Below are 12,376 nucleotides of genomic sequence, written 5' to 3'. Positions count from 1 at the left end.
AAATCACGTCCCCCGGGGTCAAAATTGACCCTGCCCCAGGGGTAACTTGATTTTACATAGGAAAATCTTCAAAAAATTTCTGAAAATAAACCAGAAGGCCTAGAGCTTAGATGTTTCACATGTAGCATTGCCTAGAGGACCTCTACAATTTTTTTTTCAAATCATGACCCCCGGGGTCAAATTGACCCCGCCCCATGGGTTATTTGATTGTACATAGAAAAACCTTCAAAATTTTCTAAAAATAAAGCAGAGGGCCTAGAGCTTAGATATTTGACATATAGCATTGCCTAGTGGACCTCTACAAAATTTGTTGAAATCATGACCCCCGGGGTCAAAATTGATCCCGCCCCAGGGGTCACTTGATTTTACATAGGAAACTCTTCAAAAAATTTCTAAAAATAAACCAGAAGGCCTAGAGCTTAGATATTTCACGTGTAGCATTGCCTAGTGGACCACTACAAAATTTGTTCAAACATGACCCCCAGAGTCAAAATTGACCCCGCCCCATGGGGTTACTTGATTGTACATAGAAAAATCTTTAAAATTTTCTAAAAATAAACCAGAAGGCCTAGAGCTTAGATATTTGACATGTAGCATTGCCTAGTGGACCTCTACAAAATTTATTCAAATCATGACCCCGGGGTCAAAATTGACCCCGCCCCAGGGGTCACTTTATTTTACATAGGAAAATCTTCAAAGAAATTCTAAAAATAAACCAGAAGGCCTAGATCTTAGATATTTGACATGTAGCATTGTCTAGTAGACTTCTACAAAATTTGTTCAAATCATGACCCCCGGGGTCAAATTGACTCCGCCCCATAGGGTTACTTGATTGTACATAGAAAAATCTTCAATTTTTTTAAAAAATAAACCAGAAGGCCTAGAGCGTAGATATGTCAAATGTAGCATTGCCTAGTGGACCTCTACAAAATTTGTTCAAATCTTGACCCCCAGGGTCAAATTGACCCAGGCCCAGGGGTTACTTGATTGTACATAGGGAAATCTTCATAAATTTGCTAAAAATAAACCAGAAGGCCTAGATCTTAGATATTTGATATGTAACATTGCCTAGTAGACTTCTACAAACTTTGTTAAAATCATGACCTCCGGGGTAAAATTGGCCCCGCCCCAGGGGTTACTTGATTGTACATTGGAAAATCTTCCAAAAAAATTCTAAAAATCGTCAGTTTTACATTTGAAACATGTAGCTCATATTACTCTGGTGAGCGATCCTGGTTCATCATGACCCTCTTGTTTTCTTTCCTTGACATTGTTCACAAGCGCACTAATTTATTGTGTACAGGATAGTTTTTGCCATTTTTCAGTAGTTAGTTATAAAAACCACAGCAAACTCGCGGCAAACTTTCCGTATACCCTATAAATCAGAATAATAATGTGTACTCTTTTCAAAAAGAACTTCTATGGTGTTTTTCCATGAACTTCGTAAACGTATCAAATGCTCTTTGAGACCTACCTGTCCGATGACTGAAGAGAAATCTGTTTATAGATCTATGTTTGTTAATTAAATCATAGATATAATTTTCATTTGAGAACCTTTGTCGCTCAATCCAGCCTCTTCATCATACATATATTGAAACGCATTATATCGAAATGATATATATTTTTGCGTTCATCTACATAATATATATTGTCACAGGTAGTTTTCAGCCTTTATGCTACGCACTATTCTAACCGGTTCAAGTTTAAGTTTATTTTGAAGTCAAGGCCCTTATGGGCATCTGACATAAACATAACAAACAATGTAACATACAACATGGCATTTGAAACAAGATGTCATTATTGTGACAGTGTACAAGAACTGATGATTCCGGAGATGGCCGAGGATTCCCGATTGAATGCATTGTCTATTTATATATAACTTCCGGTGTATTAGTCATTCGATGGTACGTGAATGTCTGTAATATCTATGTACATACTCCGGTTTATTAGTCAATTTGTCAACCAAGTACGGATACTTGGGGTTTGGACCAGCTACGACCCTGCCATGCCCTGATCTACAATTTGTCAACTAAGTACGGATACTTGGGGTTTGGACCAGCTACGACCCTGCCATGCCCTGATCTACAATTTGGCCAAACACAACAAAGCATCATAGCAGCACCCAAAATAACAGTTTACTCAAAATCTTTTTTTTTTAATCATAGAAATATCCACTGATCTCTTATCTTCTAGAGGATAGTTATCAAAAACAATCCATTATATTAATTGAATTCGTTCTTTGGCAGTGGTATCATAATTACATCATCTTTATTAATTTGGAAACCCAGTCTAGTATTGCATATTTTTTATTAATAGATCTATGTATTATAAATAGCAGTGATAAATATTCAAAGAATCATAATTATCTAAGGTACTATTGAGAGGCTACGCAAAATAAAGATAATTTATGTTTCTTTCATTAAAAAAAGTAAATTCGTGCTGTTTTTAAAGGGTCGTTTTGTATTTTTATTTGGATAAAGTCATCACTGGGTACCTTTTGTCTTGTATGTTATTTATCAGTATTAATAAATGTCGTGCCTTGGCATTCTGGAATGAAGGGCTGTACGTAATTCAGGTCCATACATATCCTTGTATCATTTCATTTAAGTTTATACCGAGGAATCAATAATAATAATATAATGTATCACTGTGTAAATAAAACAAACAAGAAAATACATCACGCTAACATGTACTAGAAGGAATGTTAGGCTTCATATTTCGTCGTAACTGAAGTTGCACTGGACTGTGTTGTCAATTAGAAGGTAAGACAATTCATATAATATCTTAGTATACGTAAGAGGATTCACATAACCCGCGGTTGTCTTACCTTCTATCACAAAAGTACACCAGGCCAGAACATCAATTTTCTAAAATTACGAAAATGGTCATAATTCTGACAAAAATGCATCAGAATGCAAATTCCTTTACATATCTATCGTTAAAAGGAGGGTATTTAAATATAAATCTGTAATAAATAATATATAGATAACCGCTCCATTATCCACTGGAGTTGCCCTTCCTACGCCACCTTCAAAATACAAGGATAACGAAATTCAGGCGTACATCACTTCTTATGCTGATTCGGAATGAAGTTCGTTTAATACAAATAACGTTTCTGTATGAAATATTTCAAAATTTATCGTCAAATGAAACAACTTTTTTATACACAGGATCATGGGCTCAATAGATTCTATATACTGTCTTGGGATACCATATTTTGTTTTCAACGTTACAATAAGATGGATATTGATCGAAAACTTGACTTATGTGCGTAGAGTTATTTACAATGGGATTTAGAAATAACGGTTCAGAATACCCGTCTAAATATACTGTAATGGGATACCACATGTTGTTCCCTATGTAAACATCGCAATTTTATGTCACATTTTAGGAAACAACGTTACTTCACAATTTGAAGAAGAATCGCACCTTTTTGCTCATAAAAGCCCTGTACGACAAGCGTAAAAAGTGCGGCAATCGGAAAAGACTCCACGTAGGCCTATGTGTTAATATTTTTATGCAAAAAAAAAAAAAAAAAAGAAAAAAAAAAAAACACCTCTAAAACTATGATAACCGTACTAATAATGTACACAACAGTTCTGTTTGTTTAATCTAAATAAAATTGGCGGGATTTACTCTCTCTGAAATTCGAGAGTAAATAAATTATTCTCTAAACTTTCATAACAGTAAGAAAAAAAAAAAAAAAAAAAAAAAACCACACACACAGAAAGTACGAATAAGGCTAATATTTGGCAGTAAGTATCGATTTACATTATATATCAACACAATACACGTTTAATTCAGTATTCATCTGTTCTTGTCGTAGTCTTGTTGGAATGGAATGGAAAACTGAAATGAAACTAACTTAGAATTGAACAAAATTTCAAAGTAAACTAAAATAAAAGTAACTGTGCACTGCTTGAACTGAAAAAGAACTATATCTAGAAATGATTAAATGTAAAGCCATCAACGTCATATCCCCCCGAGTAACTCCGCCTGTGAAAGAACTGTATGTCAAAATAAAAATAAAATAAAAAATACTAGAGTAAGAATAATTTCATTCTCGCTTAGTGTCCATAAAGATGCAGACAACTAGAAAATCGTTTATAAAAATCTGAACTATTATACATCGATTGATAAGAATGCTTTAAACCTCTTAAGCATATGGGGAGGGTGGATAGGGCATACACTATTGTAAACTTCACTGCCAAATATTTAACCTCAAGATGAATTAAAGTTACATTGTAATGGTATATATATACCCAATACACAAATGCACGATAATCACGAGACCTGAACTACTGTAAAGACTGTTAAATTAGCAATACCGTAAAGACTGTTATTGTCGTACCGAGAATAATTTCATCTAATGTATTGAAAAAGCTATAGATAATGACCATACTTAAACCATGTGGAATTTCAATAATATCACTAACTATCAATCTCCCGCGCTGTGTTTACATAAGAAATGTATTACTTGATGCTTAAACTAAATCATCAGTCAGATGGTTTTGTATCTACTGTATTTTTAAAAGGTAGTGAATCATATTTTGATCAAATAATGGTTTTGTTTTAGTAAATAAACTCTATCTCCCGCTAAACCGTTGGTCCGATTTTTGAAAAAAAAAATCACCGAAATGTTTCCTTAGTATTTCTCTACTAAAGCAGTTAAAGCCTGTCCGAAGGCCGGCGAACAAGTCAACGCCCAAGACAGATGCACTTCGGTCTGCGGGGCGCGTTGGCGAGTCGCACGGGCACCGTCCCTCTTTCAGCCTCTCTCTTGGCGGCCGGGCGAGCGACGCGGTCAATAAACAGGGATGGGTCTAGTTTCCCTTTATGATTGTACAGAAAGGTTCGGTCGCAGTGTTATAAAAAAAGTTCTCCTTTCAAATGTCATTTCAAAAAGTATTTAGATTTACATAATTGACAAGAAATTCATTAAAATAGTAAATGATGGTTTTTATGATTATAACATTTTTTTCAGAAATTGGAGAAAAGGACAGAAGCAAACAACTTCAATAATGAAATCGTTAAGGAGATTAAAAAACTATATCTCCAATACTCGGACCACTTCCAAAGAGAAAATAAACATTACTGACTCTCTCGATGAGGAAATTGACAAACCATGTTTTATATATTTGTGGACATCATCATGCTGCATGTTAGGTTGTGGGCACATTTCTCTTGGACTACCCAATGGGGAATATATAAGTTTTTGGCCAGCAGATGGCACTGGATGCTGGGATATATTGTATAAAAAGTGTAACTACAAATATTATGCAAGTCTATGGGATGAAGTTGAGGAAAAAGGATATCCGGACAAAGTTAAAGAAATCTTTAATCTAAATGTAAATGCTATAACACAATGGTGGAACATTTTCAAGAAGGAAAACCCTAAATATGATGTCTGGACAAGAAACTGTGCCAGTGTAGTTCTTACAGCGCTTGGCAAGGGCAATAAATGGTTCCTAAATGCATGTAAATTAAAAACACCAAGAGGTGTCTTCGAGCTTGTTGAAGAAGAGTTTAATGAGAATAAAAAATGTACACTAAATTGTGAAAGGTTCGTTCAGTATGTATTGTTATTTTGTATTGCACATTGTCTACGAACTACATACTGGACATGTATAGCAATCCAGCAGCGTTGTTCAAAAATTCCGTGCCGCAGAAAAAAGGCATCCGCGTTTCGTATACAAAATGTATAGGAATTGGAGATAATTGGAATAATCTAGATGAAAATCTAGTATGGGATATTACATATACAAAAACACTTAAGGCAGTGCACGACTGAATGTGTTATTCCAAGAGTTCCAAGAACGGCGAACGAGGAGGTTATAGAGCCTAACAAAACTGAATACAAAAGACTTGGAAGAGTGTGATGACAATGAGCTGATATTCGGGTGCTATTAAATCCCAGCCGATATTGAAAAGTGATAAATTCAATTACAAGTGTAAGTAATTATCTCAATGTTATGTTAGTTTAAATTGTAAATATTGAATAAGATACAGTTTCTTTTACATTTACACAAATAGCAATGATACTTTATAGACAGATACAGTTTAAAAATGCGAGTTGAAGTTAAAGGCACTGACCTCCAGATTTTGGCTAAAATGATGTGTCTTTAAAGGCATTGGCCTCCAGATCGTACGACAACAAAAAAGGAGAAAATATTAGGTTCCAGGAAATTAATGCTATATTCTTAAGAAAGCTTTGAAGATTAATTAATGACAGGCTATATGTTATGGAAAGACATGAGAATTAGTTGTTTTTACTAATATTTACACTAAAAATCGAAAAGCGTTCGCACCGCTTTACTCAAGGTAATTAATCATAAATATCTATATTTAACGCATTAAATACATGCATTGGCAAAGGCATCGAAAAAGTTTTTCACGGCCCGGGTTCGATTACCGACGCTAGTATCTTCTTTCTTTGGCATTTTAATATAGCTCAGAAACAAAAATTCATATTCTAATGTTTATAATTTTACCAAACTTCACTTTTATAAAAAAGAAAGATCGTTTTTAGCCAAAACCCGGAGGTCAGTGCCTTTAAAGTTAAAACTTAAAGAAAAACATATGAAAAAAAATGTTTCTAATGTTATTTGATAAAACTTTTATTGAGTGACTAGATGGTCAATAGTCAAAATCTTTTACCCTTAGCACTTCAGACCTCGTGCAATAGTTTTGACTGTTAACGGGCAAGACATGTATGTGTGTACTACTAGTTACCCATAAAGATTGGCATCTATATAGTATGTTATACTCTTATCGAATGACTCGTCGGCCAATAATCAAAACTTTTCGGACCTGGGACTACTCGTTTTCACTATTGATGGGCAAGCTATTCTTCATTCAGTGTTTTATTACATTACGTTAGGAATGAGATTCAGAGTTGTTATTTCTCTCAATTTTTCACCTTAGCCATGTAAACCTGTGTCGAACTACAGACCGGTCAAAAGCACAAACCTTTAACCGGCGATTTATAGAAGGAGTCATGTAATAAATATCACCATATTATTTTCAGAAAAAAATGCGTAGGGTGAGTGTACAGACAGACAGTCCCCAGCTCTACATCTGACTTGAAAAATGCTACGTAGCACGCCACATGTATCTCGTGCTCAGTTCTTTATGGTAATACTGCATTCACTGCCAATGGCAAATAGAATCTTGTGCTAAACTCCTACGTAGGTAATACTCCATTCACTGCCAACGTCAAATAGAATCTGGTGCTAAACTCCTACGTAGGTAATACTCCATTCACTGCCATGTCAAATAGAATCTGGTGCTAAACACCTACGTAGGTAATACTCTATTCACTGCCATGTCAAATAGAATCTGGTGCTAAACTTCTACGTAGGTAATACTCCATTCACTGCCAACGTCAAATAGAATCTGGTGCTAAACTCCTACGTAAGTAATACTCCATTCACTGCCAATGTCAAATAAAATCTTGTGCTAAACGCCTACGTAGGTAATACTCCATTCACCGTTAACGTCATATAGAATCTCGTGCTCAGTTCTTTTAGGTAATACTGCATTCACTGCCAATGTCAAATAGAATCATGTGCTAAACGCCTACGTAGGTAATACTCCATTCACTGCCATGTCAGATAGAATCTGGAACTAAAATACTCCATTCACTGCCATGTCAGATAGAATCTGGTGCTAAACTCCTACGTAGGTAATACTCTATTCACTGCCATGTCAAATAGAATCTGGTGCTAAACTCCTACGTAGGTAATACTGCATTCACTGCCACGTCAAATAGAATCTGGTGCTAAACTCCTACGTAGGTAATACTCCATTCACTGCCATGTCAAATAAAATCTGGTGCTAAACTCCTACGTAGGTAATACTCCATTCACTGCCAACGTCAAATAGAATCTTGTGCTAAACTCCTACGTAGGTAATACTCCATTCACTGTCATGTCAAACAGAATCTGGTGCTAAACTCCTACGTAGGTAATACTCCATTCACTGTCAATGTCAAACAGAATATCGTGCTCAGTTCCTACGTAGGTACTACTCCATTCACTGTCGGCGTCATTTAGAATCTCGTGCTCAATTCTATTTAGGTAATACTTCATTCACTGCCAATGTCAAATAGAATCTGGTGCTAAACTCCTACGTAGGTTGTCAACATCGAATAGGATCTCATTGTCAATCCTATATCAAATTTCTGTTCACTGTCAACTGTCAAATAGAATATCATACCCAACTCCTACATAGCTAGTACCCCATACACTGTCAGATTCGTCCTCAATTCGTATATTGATAATTATCCATTCACTGCGAAGCTCAAATGAAACATCGTGCACAAATCTGTATACTTAGTTATCCTTGCTGTGTCAAATAGAAGTTCCTAGTGATATTTTGTACATTACTTTTATATATTTTATAGACACAATGCAATTGTCTCAAACGATGTTCATTTTTCTCGCTTTTTGAAGTAAATAAAATTCCATACGAGCTTTTAATAACACTTTAAATCAGGAGAGATAATATGTGGTATGTAATCTGTGTGATATATTTGATGTTTTTGATACATTTATTGTTATTTGTGTTACATTTGTATAACATTGATTGTGATATTCTTTTACATGTGTGTGATACGTTTTGTAAATAAAAATGCATTTGTGATACAGATTTTACTATAAATGCATAATACTTGATATGTTTTATCTTTTGTATCTGTTTGTAATACATTGTTGTTTATAAGTCCATACATATTCTGGATAAAAATGTAAGGAAAATTCAATTCGATTTTATTTTGTAGATCACCTTTTTGATATGAATTTATTTATTTACAATATACAATGATATTTGCTTTTAAAAAATTGCAACCATTACGCATATTATTATATTTCGAAAACATTATTAAATCATTAAAGTAAATTTTAAATAGAAAAGGTACCTATCATAATACTTCCGTCTATTACTTTTTATCAGTTTCTATATGGTCTTAAAGTTATTTTTAGATGTGTGTTTAATTTTCTGTAGGTCTTACATTTAAACATGATCTTCTTTTCAAATTAAAATTTTATACAAATACGGGTTCGGGACATGTATTTCAAAGCAAGGTATTTTAATTCTGCAAGCCAAGTGTGTTCATATTTTTCTATCAGTATTAAGCGTAATACTTTTTAACCTTTAGCCTGCTGAATTTCTAAATATGACTGGTCCATCATTGAACTTGGGCAGTGCCATTTATTGTTCAAAGGGGTGTTCACTGAATATTTACTGACTGAATAGCGAACAGTGCAGACCATGATCAGACTGCACGGATGTGCAGGCTGATCTTGGTCTGCACTGGTCGCAAAGGCAAATCACTTGCCACCAGCAGGCTAAAGGTTAAAGATTCTGCCATCAAGTATACTTTGTATTGTTTCTTCTTTTGTTGTATAGTGTAGATTTTAAGAAAACAGGGTTGTGCCATGACAAGAGATATACTGTTACAACAACATAAATATACAACACAAGTATGAAGTAAGAATAATTGTAGTTGTGCTATTTTCTATAAAATGGATACTAGATCTTATGAGTGACATTTTTGACGGAAAACTTAGTCGATGTTTTATAAGGGTACATACATTTATGTTATAGATCTGCTAGTCAGAATTTAAGACATTTTTCCAATAAGCTATGCATGACCATTAACAATTCATTTAATATGTATTGGTTATGTAGATGCATAGTTTTGTTATTTTTAAAAATATCATTGGTAGGAGCTCTATGTTTTATCCTGGTGTGATGATCGTGTAATGTCTTAAGTTCAGTTTCACTACATAATATAACAGAATTCGTTTTAAATCATATCATTCCCTTATTTATTAATTAAGTCTGACTTCTGATAGTTTGCCGTTTCTTGTCAACTGAAGGGTATTCTGTGACTCAGGTTTTTCTTCTTATTACTATTGTATTTTGTTACGTATCTTGTACATTTTGTATTCAACATTTATTATTCAAATTTGTTATGTAGAGTCTGATCCGTAATCAGTGAAATTTGCTATGATGATACATAATACAGTAAGACATTTAAAAAAATCTTTTATATAGTGGGGAATCACATGATCAAAATAAGCTTTTAGCCAAAGTAAATTTATGAATAACATGGGAAAACTATTGAAGCACATTTTGCTGTACATAAATCTAAAATATATAACTTATCATCATTGCAACATAAATGTATTCCTGAGTTACATAGATTTCAATTACAATCACCTTCTGATTAATTAGAAAACTTCAAGAAACTGAGACCTTATTTCCATAAGTGTTTGTAATTACAAGAAATCATTAATCATTGTAAACTTCATAATTATTTAACAACTTTTATTAGTCATATGTTAGATCATGTTTAAATTTCATATCTTCTCATGGTAGGAAGTTTATTCATGTTCTTCAAAATATCACTTTGGCTTAGAGATTATTTGATCAGTTAGTTCCCCACACAGTAAAAATGTAATGTAACACACAGTCAAATAATTGTTGATATGCTTTCTATGATAACTTTGAAATACGTTATTTTGTTACAGAGTCTTTTGAAACATAGATTATGCCTATATTTAATGTGACAACATCTTTAACTTCTCAAAATATAACTCAAAAGGTAATTTTTTGAAAGAGTTGTTTTAATTATTGACAATATTTTGATACTGTTGGTCACTCTGCCGGTCGTTAGACCATCTAGTTTTCCATTCATTGGTTCTACACTTTTCAACTTCATACGATGATCCTTTATTTAGCCCAGACGTTAAACTGACAGTAGAATCGAGACTGAAAACGGTTTCTTATCGATAACCTTAATAGGATGATTACCTGTGGTCAGTAAATAACCCCTAAAGTTTTAAAGTTAGAAAGTTAAAGGTCAAAATCAAAGTAATCTTGAGACTGAATACAAATTGTGCTCAATAACTGGAGAAAACATTGGTTTTCAGTGGTCAAACTTCATTGAGATGATTGCATGTAGTCAATGAAACGCCAACGATTACCTTGGTTCTGTGAGTCAAAGGTTAAGGTCAAAGTGACCTTAAGACAAAAACTGGTTTCCGATCAATTTTTCCTGCGTCTTTCAAACTTTATGATATGATTGTTTTGATCAATATATGGCATATAATGGTTTTTGGGTCAAATGTCACCAAAATTACTCACCAAGTCACCTCCGACAGGCTATTACGTTGTTTGTTTTTTTTGTGCTTGTTCATAAAAAATCTGTTTTTGCTGTTGTACTTATTAATCTACAGTGAAAATGTTTCTTCGAATTCAAACTTTTTCTGGTAAATGAGCCATGATAAACATGTGTATTATTTTGTTGCATGTTATGGAAAATAAAACAAAGAGACTGTTTCAACTGTCTTTTTATACATATATTATAATCTGGCCAACGTTGGTTAATTCGCTCAAATAAATAACGTTAGTGCGAGTCGTCACCACAACTACAAAGAAAATATCATAAATACTAGTAATGCTCACCTAATTATAGTTTTCGACCTGTGTATTTTCCATAAATGTTGTAACGTCGTATAATATTCTTATCCGTCATAACTGAGATTTCTTCGTAGACTGAATATCAAGGTCTTTTCTTTTTATCTATTATTCTTCCTCCAGAGCTATACAATGAAGGCAGTAGCTCGAGTATTTCGGTGCCGGATAGTGAAACAGGGCACATCAGAGGAAGCTGGCGCTATCGCTGAAGTGTTTAATGACCCCAGTGTGGGTGATACTTTTTCATTATATTAGGGATTCGATTCAAATTTAAAATAGTTCTTGCTGATCATCTTCCTCATCATATTACACAAGGTTCATAATTCTTGCACACATATATTTTTTGATACTGGACAATGGTTTAAATCTAAAACAACTGTATTTAAGTAATAACAGAGATAGAGTGAAAGTCACAAAGTGTATCAATACATTGACTAAGTAGAAAGGGACATAATCCATGGATTATTTCTGCAAAAATAATACGCCATGTATCATATCATGTGGTTTATAATATGCAACAAACATTTCAAGTTAGAATCGAATCCAGTTAGTAATAAGTTATCTAAGAAAGAGCACATGTGCATAACAACATAAACCTGAAATTCTAAGTGAAAAGGAGCATAATTCATAAAATGTTGGTGCCAGAGTTATGGACCTTGTGTCATATAATGTGGGAATCCTTATAAAAAAACACATAAAGATTCAACCGAAAATCTAAGTAAAAAGGGACATAATAAAAATATATTTGTGCAATTATGAACTTTGTGTAATGTGACGAGTACGATAATCAGAAAAAACTATTTTAAATTTGAATCGAATCCCTTTTGAAAAATTAGAAATATAGTGAAAAGGTATCAAAATTAACTTGAAATTCTAAATAAAAAGTAATATT

General features: G+C 33.7%; 1 long non-coding RNA gene across 1 annotated transcript; it reads left to right on the top strand.

Annotated features, from left to right (window-relative positions):
- Nucleotides 1–2,379: 2,379 nt before the first annotated feature.
- Nucleotides 2,380–11,350, top strand: LOC123524893 (uncharacterized). Its single transcript, XR_008370217.1, has 2 exons — nucleotides 2,380–5,951; nucleotides 7,028–11,350. It is a non-coding gene; the product is annotated as an uncharacterized LOC123524893 (long non-coding RNA).
- Nucleotides 11,351–12,376: the final 1,026 nt, after the last annotated feature.

The sequence above is a fragment of the Mercenaria mercenaria genome, chromosome 3 (genome assembly GCF_021730395.1).
Source record: "Mercenaria mercenaria strain notata chromosome 3, MADL_Memer_1, whole genome shotgun sequence".
NCBI classification, from domain to species: Eukaryota; Metazoa; Mollusca; class Bivalvia; order Venerida; family Veneridae; genus Mercenaria; species Mercenaria mercenaria.
The sequence above is the reverse complement of the archived record's forward strand: the minus strand, read 5'-3'. Positions and strand labels throughout refer to the sequence as shown.